This window comes from Struthio camelus, chromosome 15 (assembly GCF_040807025.1).
Source record: "Struthio camelus isolate bStrCam1 chromosome 15, bStrCam1.hap1, whole genome shotgun sequence".
NCBI classification, from domain to species: domain Eukaryota; kingdom Metazoa; phylum Chordata; class Aves; order Struthioniformes; family Struthionidae; genus Struthio; species Struthio camelus.
The window spans coordinates 20,346,231-20,359,401 of NC_090956.1; the positions used below are offsets into that span (position 1 = coordinate 20,346,231).

Here is a 13,171-nt window from a genome sequence, read left to right on the forward strand (position 1 = left end):
GAGCTGCCTGTCTTCATCTATTAACTGCAGAGATTTTAAAGTTAAGCAGGATAAATCTAGGCTGTCTATATGCCTAAATGCATATTTAGGTCTGCCCTGACCTCAGCATTTAATGATTTTGCCTTATCCCTGTGACTGGCAGGAAGCACAGAGGGAGGGAAGGGGCCTAGCCATACCACTTGGGCTTCCCTCTGCCAGTGGGGCAACAAGGTCCCATAGCCTTTCCTGCTGTACCTGAGGAATGTGATGTGTGAGGGGAAGAGAGGATGCTGGAGACATGGATTGCTGAGAAGGACTCTGGGAACCTTGTCAGGATGGCCGAGTGGTCTAAGGCGCCAGACTCAAGGCTCTGCCTTCCCTGCAGCTGGGTCTTCTGGTCTCCGTGTGGAGACGTGGGTTCAAATCCCACTCCTGACAGAGCCTTTTTACCTTCTGCTGCTCTTCCATGCGGGCACTAATGACACAAAGGGCAAATCGGATACCATCAAACAGGACTTCAGAGCTCTGGGAATGGTGGTCAAGGGTCTGGGAGCCCAGGTCATTTTCTCCTCAATCTTGCCTGTGAGGGGAAAGGACGGGAGGAGGAGTAGATGAATTTTCCATGTTAACAACTGGCTGTGCTGCTGGTGTTGGCAGCAGGGTTTTGGTTTCTATGACCATGGAACCCTATTTGAAGATCGACAGCTGATGGAGAGAGATGGGATCCACCTCATGAAGCAGGGCACGCATGTCTTTGCCAACAGGTTGGCCAGCCTGGTAAGGAGGGCTTTAAACTAGGCAAGATGGGGGAAGGGGAGTGGTATAGTGGCAGGGGAGTCAGTAAAACACCGCTCAAGTCAGGAGGTCTCCAGCGGGTGCATGCAGCCAGGGGAGACGGCATGGAACATGGCTATGGAGGATCCTCTTGCACCTCTCCTGAGAAGCCTGCATGCTCGATTGGCTCTCTGAAATGCCTGTACACCAATGCGTGCAGCATGGGGAATAAACAGGAAAAATTAGAGATCTGTTTGTGGTTGCAGGACCATGATTTCGTTGCAGTGACAGAGACATGGTGGGATAGCTCACATGACTGGGATGCTGTCATGGACGGCTAGGTGCTTTTTAGAAAAGATAGGCCAGGAAGGTGAGGTAGTGGAGTTGCTCTTTAGGTGAGGGAGCAACTAGAACGTGTGGAGCTCTGCCTCGGGGTGGATGAAGAGCAAGTTGAGAGCCTATGGGTAAGGATCAAAGGGCAGGCTAACATGGGTTACACTGTTGTGGGGGTCTACTACAGGCCACCTGATCAGGAAGAGGAAGTTGTCGATGAGGCCTTCTACAGGCTGCTGGAAGTAGCCTCACGATCACAGGCCCTGGTTCTCCCGGGAGATTTCAACCACCCTGACATCTGCTGGGAAGACAGCACAGCTAGGCACAAACAGTCAAAGAGGTTCCTGCAGAGGATTGATGATGATTTCTTGACCCAGGTGGTGGAGACGCCAACGAGGAGAGGTGCAATGCTAGACCTTGTACTAACAAACAAAGAAGGTCTAGTGGGAGATGGGAAGGTTGGGGGCAGCCTTGGCTGCAGCGACCATGAGATGGTGGAGTTCAGGATCCGAGGAGGAGGGAGCAGGGCAATGAGTAGGATTGCAACGCTGGACTTCAGGAGAGCTGACTTGGGCCTCTTCAGGGACCTACTTAGGGGAATCTCATGGGGCAGGGCCCTAGAAGGAAGAGGGGTCCAAGAAAGCTGGTTAATAGCCAAGCATCACCTCCGCCAGGCTCAAGACACGTGCATCCCTCTGAGTAAGAAATCCAGCAAAGCGGGCGGGAGACCTGCATGGATGAGCAAGGAACTCCTGGCCAAACTCCAACAGAAGAAGGAAGTGTACAGAATGTGGAAAAGGGGACAGGCCACTTGGGAGGAATATAGGGCTATTGTCAGAGTCTGCAGGGATGCAACAAGGAAGGCTAAGGCCCATTTGGAATTAAATCTGGCAAGGGATGTCAAGGACAACAAGAGGGCTTCTTCAAATACATCAATAGCAAAAGGAAGACTAGGGAAAATGTGGGCCCACTGAAATACAATTATTGAGACAAATGCAGCTGCCTCCCACATGAAGAAAAGAGAACTGGTCAAAGCCAGGAAGCTCGAGGGGGAGGATAGAGAAAATTTTCATAAAATACTTTTTTTTTTTAAACAGTAGAGCTAAGAATCCAGTTCCTTCTGTAATGCAAGTTGCATGTGCACTCACTCACACACACACACACACACACACGCACACACAAAACAAACAAACAAACAAAAACCCTAACACACACTGAGGTCCTCCAGCAATGCCTTGAACTGGTTTGTGGGAGGGCTCTCCTACAATGCCACCATCTCGAGGGCCACCCCTCTCTTGCGTTGACAAAAAGAAGCGTTACACATGGCTAAAGAAGCCAATCTCAGAGCCAGTGACTAAACCCCTTTTGCTGTTCTTTCCATTGTTTAGCTTTAATGAATTGCTAGTGAGGGATGACCTTTGTCTCTCCTTCCTGAACGAAGAAACAAATAAATTTCTCAAAATTTCAAGGCAAAGAAAACATGTCAGATTGCATGATGGCCACAGAGCTACTGAACGTGTCATTGACAAAGACCATAAGAGCTGCAGCAAGCCAGCAAGGCTAAAGACCTGCTGTAATCAGGGAGGAATCAGAGGAGCTCTGGATGGCTCTGAGGGAGAAGATGGACCGCCCTGAAGAGCAGAGCCAGCAGCAAGCCCTGGAGCCCAGAGACTTGCAGGTGCAAAGTATCCCAGGGGCTCAGGCTTTTATCAAAATTGGCACAAAGAGAGTCTCAAAGATCTCATCTGAGATGGGACCCCATCTGTGAGCACCTAGCAAGGTGGTCACATCTGTCTTGAAGAGCTAGCTACCAAGGAGGGGCCCAGACCTGCCTGTCCTCACACACCAGAGCCAATGTTATTGTGCTCCAGGTTCACAGAATAACAGAATCACAGAATGGCCAAGGTTGGAAGGGACTTCTGGAGATCCTCCAGTCCAACACATTGCCCAGGATCACATCCAGGCGGGTTTTGAATATCTCCAGGGAAGGAGACTCTACCACCTCTCTGGGCAACCTGTTCCGGTGCTCCGTCACCCTCGCAGTCAAGAAGTTTCTCCTCAGGTTCAGATGGAACTTCCTGTGCTTCAGTTTGTGCCCGTTGCCTCTTGTCCTGTTGCTGGGCACCACGGAGAAGAGGCTGGCCCCATCCTCTCGACACCCCCACCTTCAGATACTGGTACACATTGATGAGATCCCCTCTCAGTCGTCTCTTCCCCAGGCTGAACAGGCCCAGCTCTCGCAGCCTTTCCTCAGAGGAGAGATGCTCAAGTCCCCTCATCCTCTTTGTAGCCCTCCAAACAGACTCTCTCCAGTAGTGCCATGTCTCTCTTGTACTGGGGAGCCCAGAACTGGACACAGTACTCCAGATGTGGCCTCCCGAGGGCTGAGGAGAGGGGCAGGATCACCTCCCTCCACCTGCTGGCTACATTCTTGCTAATACACCTCAGGATCCCATTGGCCTTCTTGGCCACAAGGGCACATTGCTGCCTCATGCTCAACTTGTTGTCCACCAGGACTCCCAGGTCCTTCTCTGCAGAGCTGCTTTCCAGCAGGTCAACCCCCAGCCTGTACTGGGGCATGGGGTTATATATCTCCCTAGGTGCAGGACTCTGCACTTGCCTTTGTTGAACTTCATATTGAAATCCTTGACCTAAACTCAATCTCACTGGCCTGCGGACTTGGATGACTTGCTCTTAGAAAGAGGCTTGGTGACCTGCACGGTGGAAGAGACACGGGAATGAGAAGAGCAGCATCACAATCAGAAGTTACTGTGCGCCATCCACATCAGTTCATTGCCCATCCCTGACCTCTTCAGCCTAATCTTCACTACAGCAACCACCAGCCTTTCATGAAGTAAGAAACTTAGCACAAAAAGTAATCCCTCTCCCAGATGTTGGACTTGAGATGGTGCAGAAGTTTTCCCATTTTGAGGTGAGAAGCTTTGTTGCACTGGAAAGAAGGGCCAAGTGTAGGAGTCTCAGGTACGTAGTTTGAGTATTGGATGGGAGTGGGAAATGAAGTAATGCCAGTATAGAGCAAAAGTGATGTGTGAGGAGTGGGAACGAGGAGGAACCCTGGAAGGCTCAAGGTGGGGACAGGAGATGGGTGGCACAGAGTTGGAGCCTGCAAGGCAACAGCACTGACTCAGACTGATCCAGATGTGAGGGAGAGAGCTTTGAAAGGAGGGAGATCTTGAACATTATTTTAGCTACTGACAGGCAACTTGCTGCCCAGGCAGTGAGATAAGGGGTGGGAGAAGCCGAGAGTCTTTACTGCCTCCTGGCTGATGGCTGGGTGCCAGAAGGCTTTGTTTCTGAGCAATGACAAGTAGAGAATTTGTTATTTCTTGAAATGATGCATTTATAAAGAATTGGCAAAATATCACAAGCCTGTAGCAGAGACTTTTTCCGGAAAGGCTGTATGGATTTTTATTTCCTCAGGAGGAGGGAGGCCTCACCCCTCAATGCTCCAAATGCCCCAGCTTAAGTGAGAGGTTGCACGCTGGAGTGAAGGTCACCACCAGTCCTGTATGCTTCCTAGCTTTGGGAAATCCTTCCATATTCATCCCCTCTGAAAAGTTATGGGTAACTGGGTCCCTTTTAACTCCATCCCTGCTGGGGACCCCTCTCCTGTGAAGATGCTGGTCACCCCGTGGCTGCATCAGTAGTGGCCTGCAGGCTCAGGGGAGATGGTGGGCCAGAGCAGGCTATTCCCAGGCTACAAGATAATCACTGAGGGCCAGGTTGGGAGTCTCTTCTCACTTGCTGTGTTTCCTCAGCACGCTGAGAGATGGCAGCAAAGCCCCTGATAAGGCAGAGCATCTCAACCAAAAGAGATGTGCCCTATCACTTTCTGGAGAGGAACCCGGATGTAACCCTGCAAGGTGATATGCATTGCCCTTGCTCTGAGGTCCTGCTGGATTTGGCTGAGCTGAGAGACCTTGAGCCTGCAGTGTTTCAGGAGCTCCAGCTCCCCAAGAGCACTTTCCTGCAGCATTGCTGGGCTCTGTCTGGGGGCAGCCAGGGCACTCACTGCAGTTACTCTGACAAGTGATTAGCAGTCAGAGAGATTCCCAGATTACAGCCAGGGAGGAAATGCACGTGTGAGAATGAAAGAAATCAATCATTCAGAAAAATTTTCCCCTACTCCTGGCTCCTTGTGTTCAGAGCACATCAAAGCAGCATGAAGGGGCTGCTAATCCATCAGCTAGGCCCTTTCCACAGCCCTGACATGTGTCTGATACATGGGGGGATCCTCAGACACTGTGGAGAGGAGAAGGTCGCTCTGATGTGTCTTGGGCTGAAATCCCCTTTGCAGTGCATGGAAAGTGCTTTGAATTTGGGTCACTGAATCTGAACTTGCTTTTAGGATTAGATGGACTTTAGCATTTTGTCCTCTGTTCTAGCCCAGGGTTGCCCAAGTGTTTCTCAGTGCCATCTGACAGTCCAGGGCAATGAAGATCCCATGAGAACAGCTCGTAAGATTTCAGGACTGTCAAAGCTGAATTTGAACCCTGATCCCAGCCTGGCCCAGTGCCCACAGCGCAGCCAGACCTAATCTGAGACTGTACACTACCCATGTTTAATGAGGTATTGTATATGGATGTGTCTGACTGTGTGTACGCACATGTCACGGGGCTCTGGCTGTCTTGCTCAATGTTTGCATCTGTCTGTTAGCAAGTCTGGGCATCTGGGACCATTGCCCTTGCCTGCTTAAATGTCTCCTGGGAGCGTGTTTGTGTATCCGTGGATCTTATCACATACGTCTGTGTCTATACGCAGAGGTGTTCACAGCTTACTGCATTTGCACACATACCGTATTTACATCGTGCCAGTGGGTCATGCTGGGCTGTTGGAGATACTTCTTCCCACTGATGGGACAGGATGGGCTGAGCAATGGGGGGACGGCCTGGCAGCTGGAGTGAGGCTGAAGACTTGGTGACATCTCCACATCATGTTGCATGTGTGTCACGCTGCACACCAAGCCGGGGGGGTGGGGTGGGGTGGCGGGGTGGCGTGCTGGTGTCTCTATGTTTTTATGTAGCCTGCAGGCAGCTATTCCAGTATGGCACAAGGGCCATACCACAGAGCAGCCTGCTGGGGAGCACTGCCTTTCTCTCAGGATCTGTTAGGATTTGGGAGGAATTTGGAGGATTGGGAGGTTTGGGAGGCTGAGCTCCTCAGCAGGGCCCAGAGCTGCTGTGTCTCATAGCACCCAGTGAGCTTGGTGTTATATCCTGAAAAGTTTCTTCTTAGCAGTGGTTCCCCTCTAAGACTCTTGAAGAGGCAGTGATGGGGCATATCCCTTAGTGTCCCGTTCCCTTCCACCCCTTGCTCGCCCCACAGCTCCTGGATGTGCCCACATCCTGGTCAGCCCTGGCAGGGCTCTTCCTCAGTACAAATGGCCCTGTTGAGCTCCCTGTAATCCCTCCTGTTCCACAGGCCTGTTTCCCCCTCAAGCTTCATTGCAGGTGGCCAGCAGAGCAGGTTGCAGTGGCATTTCTCCATGGGTTGTGGGTGAGGACCAAGGCATTGGCGCTGCTCTTGGTGCTGTTCCTGTTCTCACCTAAGCAGGGAGGGCTGGAGCTCAGCCTAGCCATTTTCCTGCACCTCAGAGGGAAGACGGGTGGTCACAGAAGCGGGGAAGAAGTAGCATTCCTGATGCTTGGATGCTGGGTGCAACTGCAGCATCTCTGACAGCTGCCTGCTTGCAACGAGGCATCCCTGCTACTAACACAAAATACAGGTCGGGGGGCTGTTGACAGACTTCTCTGACACTGGGCAGAGGGGTGCCTAAGATTTGCCGTGGATCTTTTATCCAGAGTGGCTCCAGGGAGAAATAGGGGTCCCCCCTTCGCCCATGAAGGAAATAGCCCATGTCAGATAAGCCAGGGGCAATGTTGTGGCTGTCTCCGCCCAGAATTTCTTCACTTTCTCCCTCTACCCAGCACAGCCAGAACTCGTGCCATTTTCTTTCCTGAAGAACATCCCTCACAGACAGGGCTATCTTGTTTGTCTCTTCCTCAAAACAATTCCTTCTCTGGAAGGACTATCCAGGCAGCCCCTGCCCCAGAGATGGGCCTGTCTGCAAGGGGGGATGGGGTCGGTGCCATGCAGGGAAGCGTGGCAGTGGGCAGTGGGAGGATTACAGCCTCCTGCACATATGTTGTCCACCCTGTCATCGCCTCTGTGAAGTGAGGATGCTGGTTGGGGAAGTGCCCCCCAGCTCTCTGCCTTTGTCATGAAGAGCCAAACATGCGTGCTGGGAAAAATCACCCTGTGGTAGAAACCATCCCGGCTGGAGCAAGGCACTCCCTTCTCTGCTCTGTGGCCGCAGGGGTGTTTGGCTGCAGATATTTACGGAGCAATTTGCATTCAATTACAGAAGCCGGAAGGACTAGGAGGATTTTCCTTCTGATTTTCTCTTAACTGAAGCCAACTTGTCCGAATTACAACCTAGGAAGCATCTCATTAATGGGAAGTGAGGTCTCCAAACCACAGAGCTCACGGAAAACATTCTCCCAGCAGTGCAGGGACATGGACTGGCTAGAATACAAGATGGTGAGGGACTTATCTGCTAACCATCCTCTCTCCCTTGATGATACTTTTCCCAGTCAAAGCCTTCTCCCATGGCACCTAGTCAGAAAGGAGATAGGATTTTGCAGGCTGCCAGCTCCTCAGATTCCTTTCTTTGGGTCAGGAGAAACTTAACTTTTGCTAGGACTACACTGGTTTTCCCACCTATTTCCTTCCCACCCACCTCCTTCTGCCCTCCCTCCCACAGTGAGAGGTTTGACCTGGGCCAGGAGAAAGTGAAGGTCTAGTGGCACAGTCCTGGGGAAGGCAGTTAAAAGTGATGCATTTAATAACCTTGCTGAAAGCAGGTTCTTTAACAGAGCTGTTGGGCCAGTCCTGAGCACAGTCATCTTGAGAGGGTGGTGGCTGGGGGTAAGTCACTCGCCTGGCCTCTGGGAGATCTGGTTCCCTGCTTGGCTCTCCCTGAGTGACCTCTGGTGAGCCGTTCAGGCTCTCCGTAGGGCTGAAGAGGGAAAACAACACTGTCTTTGTCTGTAGAGCTGGCAGGCTTTCCCGGCCCAAGACTGCCCCTACACTTCTGCTTAGAGCTTGGTGCATGGAGGCCCCAGCTGCAGCTGAGGGTTTCCAGCGCCATGGCTTTCCTTCAAACTCTATGTATAGGGGCTGATTTCCAAATTGTGCCCAGACTCTGGTTTTGGGGTCTGATATCTCTGAACACAAGAGTATCTCAAAGCTTGCTAGAGTCCTTGCCTAAGCACTGGAGATGGGAGTCAAATGCACACAACTGAGCAGAGGCATGGGGAGAGAGAGATAAGGCAGGAACTGGCCTATGCACATGGTAATTACAGAAATGATGGGCAGAGGGAAAAGGAATCTGGGGAGCTCCTGGCTGAGAATACAAAGGTGTTTTCTGCCGAAGGCTTGAAAGCAGAAGCAGAGAGGCAGGGAAGTGCAGCTGGCAGCTGTGCTTGGGTTTATATGGCTGCAAGGCAACTTTTAAGCCAATAACCTAATGCCCTTCCAAGAATACTTTCCTGGATAGAACTCATGTGAGAAGTGCTGAGCCAGCTTCCTTCAGGGATCAAGTCTGAGCGGATGGGGGTGGAGGTAAGGCTCTGAGGTCTTCCTAGTCACTGTGGCACTCACAGACATGCATGCTGGCTGAAACAACTCTCTGTCATTTATATGCAAGACAGAGGACAAATATGTTTGTGGGGGATTGGATTTGTAAGTTTGCTCACTCAGCCACTTATCCTGACCCAGCAGACACCTCCGGCTACTGGCAGGGGAGCTGTACCATCGCGCTGGCTCCTGGCCTTTGCGTGGAGGTGTCTTCTCTCTTCCCCCTGCTGACTGCGCCATCTGCTCCCTGGGCTGCCAGGCCAGGTTTGCTCTCCCTGGCTGCTGTATCTGCCCAGGGCCCTCTCAAGCCTCCTCGACGCACGTGATCTGGTGGTGATGGGGAATATGATAGACCTGCTGTCTGCACTCTGCCACTGGGATACTGTGATGGAGACTGCCATGGCTGTCCAGCCCTTGTCCCTTTCCCGCCCTGCGCACAGAGGCTGTGACATCTCTCCCAGAAGCTGGGTGACAGCATGCGCTTGGCAAGAAGCCCCAGCTTGAGCTGGTCATGGTCACACCATTGAAAGCTGCTTTATTTTTTCATTACCTTTCCTGTCAGCTATAAGGTTGTAGCTTTTATTTTAAGGTTGAATTTGATGCCAGCTTCCAGACAGGAGATCTTGTTATTACTTTGTCAGCAAAACATTGCCCCTTCATCCTGCAGTCATTCCCTGTGAAAGGGTCTAGGTAGACATCATCTCCCCTGAGTATGAGGGGAATGAAAGACTCAGATGGAGAAAGCCAAGTTGTCTGCATCAGCTCAGCCATTTCTGTCAGCTCGACCTGCACCCAGGCCTGAAGAGAGAAGAGATGCCAGGTTTCTTTGATATGACTTGCTTTCCACAAAGCCAGGCTGGCTGGCATTCATTATGTTTGTGTACTTTAAATCTTTATGTCTCCAAGATGCTCCAGTATCTTGCTTATTTCTTTAAGCTTCTGGATTGTGAATTATCTGAGCCTATTGACATGACCAAGTTTAATTTTGGTACTGAGTCCACCCGTTGCTCCCCATGACGACCTTCTCTTCTGTGTACCATAGAGAGAAGGAGAGAAGTTTTCACTGAAGAGAGACTGCTCCTCTCTAGCAGGAGAGAAAGGAAAATTGTGACCTGGCTCAACTCTCCTGACTATGAGCTGCTGCTTTAACTACTCAGCATTCTGCTTCCAAATCTTCCCCCCAGCGTAGCTCCCTGCATCCCCAATGCTCCTTCTACTGCCCTGTACAGATGAACCAAGAGCTAGGTCTTTGAAACCAGTGGTAAGGCTGGCCCACAAATTTCCACTGCTCCTGGAAGGTGAAGACTGCTGCTTCTGCATCTCAGCAGCACTGTCTCTGACCCCCAGTGGGATCCCATCCCATTTAGCAGCACTTATGGTGCAGTACTGTGTCTTGGCTTTGCTGCTGCCCACCACTGGCACCCCTTCACTTCTCCGATCTTTGGCAGGGATAGCCCCATGGCCTGAACTGATGGGTCTGTGGATGCAGCACCCACCACAGCCAGGCTTTGCCCTTCTGCAGGCCTGTCCCTGCTATGGTCGCCAGAGAATAATGCGGCCCGTGGAGCTATGACGGGAATGGGTCTGCAGAGGGCCCTGCCCCCTGTCCTCCCTGCATGACAGGGCACTTAGTTGGGGTCCCTGCCATGTTTGGCGGCTGATCATGCAGCTCTGGAGTGCAGAGACACAGTTACAACCCTCACCTTGATCCTGGGACACTCTGCTCTGCCCTTGCTCAGCACTGTGTTTGTCTCTCCCGCAAATGCTCAGCACTTGGCACGGGCAGGAGTGTCAAGTGGTATCAGTGCCACACACAAGGCTGCAGCCTCCCTTTGCCCACACGCTGAGAAGGGTTCATCACAGCAGTGCGGGGCAGAAATAACCTCCAGACTGCGCGGGACAGAGAAGAGGAGCAGGAAGGGGTGCAGGGAGAACAGAGCAGTCTTGCCACGTTGCCTTGAGTGGGGCCAGCATGGCTCACATTGGCTTCCCTCTCCTGGGCCCCGCCATCTCATTTATTACCCCTCTGCCATTCATCGGCCTCAACAGATGCCCCAAAATAAAGGCTGCATGATTGATACCCAAAGACAATAGGGTGGGAGGGGCCAGTGGGGCTCCTCATGAATAAACATGAGGGTTTTTGGACACAGCTTCCTCTCTTCACAAAATGAGACTGATTGTGTGGCAGGCATTTAAAATTCAGCCGTGGTCGGCCTGTCTTCTAGTGCCCCCCAAACCACTGAGGTGGTTTATTTATTTAATTATTTTCCCTCCTCCCCTTTTGCACTCACTCAGTGATAGACCTAGGTCTTTTCACTCTTTGTCCTCCCTCTTTCTTTCGTTCTTGCTTGCTCCCTCTCTCTCTCTCTTTTTTTATCTTCCTTCCTTTTCCTACTTCTTGTTTCATTCTCTCCCTGGCTTTTGTGCAGGGGGCCATGACGAATGGCACAGAAAAGAGGGTGCTGTGAGAAACTGGAGCTGCCGCTGGCGGAGTGGGTGGTGAGGACTTGGTGCATTGGGGGATGAGGGGGGTCTGTGTGTGAATGTCCGTCTGGGGGCTCCAGCTTGGAGGTGGGATGGGGGGAGGAGGCAGTGGGTGAAAGTGCTGACATGGGCTGTAAAAGGTCCTTTATGTGGTGCAAAGGGTGTATTTGGAAAGCAAACTGGGGCCCACAAAGTGCGAGTGTCCAGAGGCCAGTGTGCTCCTGTGAGGGGTGGCCATGCTGGGGAACTGGTCCTGTGGGGAGGGGGTGAGGGATCCCCTTCTGTCTGTCCCTCTGATGGCTTTTCCCATGGCTGGTGGGAAGTCAGCCCTTCTCACTTAGCCATATCCACAGCAAGTCTCCCATTTGACTTTGACTCACTTTGTGACCATAGAGAAAGGTCTGCTCTACTGTATAACCCTCCCCAGCTAAAAGCAGCCCTAAGCTAGGATGACTGAGCACCTAAAAATCAGGAGACACAGAAGGAGTAAAGAGCTAGCTGGCCACCCAAATGCAGTCCTGATTCTGCTGGAGCTGCAGGACTCTGCTTTGGTGGAGGGCTCTTTGTTCAGGGCTTTCCAGACCCCTAATCTGCTCCCTTGCTGGGACAGTCCAGTGCCTGCTCTAAGTCCCAGCAGAGCCAGTGCCAGTATTTAGATCCTGCATAAGTGGTTTTTTGTGATCTTTGCCAACAACATCCCCAACTGGCTATCCAACTCCAAAACATCCCCTGCCTACACAAGTCTTGTCCTGAGAAGCAGATGAACAGATAAACACAAAGTCAGAGCCCTGCAGGAGGGTGTTCAGAGGTGAAAGTCCCGGGAGAGCCTGGCTGCAGCATGGCTTAGAGTCTTGTTGAATGTGCTGAATTGGAGGTCCTTCCTCACATCCTGGATACTCTGGGGGAGGAATGTGGGATGTGGAGAGGTTGAAATCCTTCATGACCCAGAAAGGGCCAAAATATGTTCTAGGAGCAACTCACCAGAGCAAGGGACATGTTAGATCTCTGCGCAGGCTCATGGCATGTCTTGCCTCACTCTTCAAGCTGCCAGGTCTGTCACTGTAATGCTCTGGGGGGTCTCTAGGAGGAAGTATGAAAAGGTAAAGTCACTGATTCTCATTCTCCTGCCCAGACTGCTTCGTGCCTGCCTTTCAGGCCTCCAGCCTGGCAGGGAGATGCAGGGCCCTGATCCCTGGACATCTGGCTGAATGAAGTGCCTGATGTTGCTCAGGGACTTTTTGTTGAAAGACCCTGGGTGCAGAGTGCCACAAGGCAGCTATGATGCTGTCCTGATGCCCCAGCTGCTTTACAGTGCTACAATTTTCCCTAAGCAACCCCAGGAAGCATTTCTACCCTTTCTCTATCTCTGGGACCTGCTGTCCTGGCCCATCTGAGGCCAAGAAAGGAAAGGTAGTTCTAGACAACTATTTGCGAGAAGGTCCATATGAGTGAGAGGCATCACCTGCCAGACCATATCCTCTCAGGGAAGTTACTGGGGTGAGGAGTGCAATGTCAGGAACAAGAGAAGCCTGGCCACTGGCACTGCAGGCTGAGTCCTGATGGGACATCGGCACTGGAGGCAGTGGCTGGCAAAGGGCAGAGATTTCCCTCTAAAGTGCTGAGGGCCATTAGTTTCAAATTAGAAATTAGAAATTTTATTTTCAAATTTTATTTTTCAAATTATAAATTAGAAAAAAACCTAAACTAGAAAATTTGGCTGAAGGCCTTCCTTAAGTCCATGAGGAGCCCCAGGCCAAAGGTGGAGGACAGGTGGTTCAAAGGTCTCACCCATTGGAGCACCTGGGTTTAGTAGGTGATGCCAGTGACTCTGCTCAGATGTCACATGGGCATTTCTGCAAAGACCCTTTCCTCACTGAAGGCAGCTCCTCACCATCCTCCTTGCTGCCCTCCCTCGCTTCCTCCTGCACATGCTCTCCCTGCA

General features: G+C 51.7%; 1 non-coding gene across 1 annotated transcript; it reads left to right on the forward strand.

The window, feature by feature from the left end:
* The first annotated feature begins 308 nt into the window (after window positions 1-308).
* On the forward strand, window positions 309-417 carry TRNAL-CAA (transfer RNA leucine (anticodon CAA)). Its single transcript has 2 exons — window positions 309-346; window positions 372-417. It is a non-coding gene; the product is annotated as a tRNA-Leu (tRNA).
* The last annotated feature ends 12,754 nt before the right edge of the window (window positions 418-13,171 follow it).